The sequence below is a fragment of the Podarcis melisellensis genome (genome assembly GCF_964234715.1).
Source record: "Podarcis melisellensis genome assembly, chromosome: 3".
In the NCBI taxonomy this organism is placed as follows: Eukaryota; Metazoa; Chordata; class Lepidosauria; order Squamata; family Lacertidae; genus Podarcis; species Podarcis melisellensis.
Window position 1 is genome coordinate 86,128,136 of NC_138530.1, and position 1,629 is coordinate 86,129,764.

At 47.9% G+C, this 1,629-nt stretch overlaps 1 long non-coding RNA gene across 1 annotated transcript; it reads right to left on the reverse strand.

The window, feature by feature from the left end:
- Positions 1-1,120: 1,120 nt before the first annotated feature.
- LOC309366192 lies at positions 1,121-1,307 on the reverse strand. Its single transcript, XR_014166563.1, has 2 exons — positions 1,257-1,307; positions 1,121-1,224 (listed from the first exon to the last, which is right to left on the reverse strand). It is a non-coding gene; the product is annotated as an uncharacterized lncRNA (long non-coding RNA).
- Between the last annotated feature and the right edge of the window lie 322 nt (positions 1,308-1,629).

Genomic DNA, 1,629 nt, shown 5'->3' on the forward strand with positions numbered 1-1,629 from the left:
CATGCTTTATTTCATTGTTCTTTTTAAAGAGGACAGGAGACAGATGCTGGAAATAGACTTACATGTCCCAGGAGTGGGAAACAAAACAAAGGAAAAGTAAGATCACAGCTGAACAGGTGGCCAAGAAATTAGAATGTCGGCAATCTGACAAACCACAAGGGTTAGCCTGAGTCTCTGAAAGCATAAAGTACTGTGAAGGGGTACTTAGAAATTTTACCTTGAACATCTTCAGAAATTGGTGGAATGAATAAGCCCCAGTCCTAAAATTTACTGGCACACTGTGGTGTGGTTCATCACATTGCATCAGAACAGTATAACAAGCAGTCCTAAGATGTTCACAGCGGTGTAGCAGGATAGGCAAGTGCACTCCACAAAACCCGAAACTGAATCTGGGGGTTGGGAGAAAAACCTGTGGAAGGCTGTGAAGGAAGGAAGGAAGGAAGGAAGGAAGGAAGGAAGGAAGGAAGGAAGGAAGGAAGGAAGGGGGGGTGTTCTGTCTGTCAAGCTGAATTGCTTGTGCTGGTGGAACAATCAGAAGAGTGTGACATTGAACTCCTCCCAGTAATTTATCAAGGACAAGGTGCAGAATGTAGGATCTGTCTCTGGTAAATAGGGACAGCTGGAGCTCAGGACCTCAATACCTCTAGAACAAACTGACCCTCACCCTGCACTTGTCATCCTTCTCTATGTCCCCCTTCCCAAGAGGTTTGGAGGGTGACAACATGAGAACAGGCCTTTTCTGTGATGGCTCCCCATCTGTGGAATGCTCTCCTCAGAGAGGCTCACATGGTGTCATCATTACATGCCTTTAGGCACCAGATCTAGGCCATGTGCAGAGATCTCACCATTTGGATCCTGCCCATCCCATCATTGTCCGTTCTTGGAACTGGAACTGAAATGGGAAATTGTTCGGATAGATATCGATCTGGCCCTTGATCGATAGAGCCGCGACTTCAGACAGCTTTACGATCCCAATCAATCACTTACAGCGGTCCGGCACGCTTCCTCCCAAGCTGCGCAATAACTCCTGCTGTCTCTTCTCAGTCACGGCTTTTAGCAGAGTAGAAACACAGCGTGTAAAGCAGACTTTCTTCCTTGTAAGCACACATAGACAGGTGTGTCTATTTACAGCTCTTTATTACAACATTTCAGCATGAAAGTCCGTCACTGCTGGCAGCCATTGCTGCAAACATGTCTCCCTCTCAGATACACAGAGGGAACATCCTTCTCCCCTCAGAGTCACAGGGGGAACTAACAGAAACAGGGAATAGTCCCGCCCAGCTTCTAAAGCTTCTGTCTCCGCCCAGCTTCTGTAAGCTGACGTCAGCAGGTGACACACACCAGGGAATTTAACCAGTTAAGTTCTGAACTATAACACCCCCCCTTGTGTCCCTGCGTGATACCTGTGCAACATCTTCAGTAACACCTTGTGAGATCACTCCCTTCCCCAATGCCTTGTGCCCTCCCTTGGCAAACCTGTTTGGCATTTGTGGAACCACCTCACAACTCTCAGAATCGCACTGTGCGAAACTTACCCACGCACCTGTGGCCTGATACCTCTCTGGTGGGATACCCTTAGTTGTGCGACTGGACCTCCTAGGCACAAACTCAGGTGTTCCCTCTAACTCA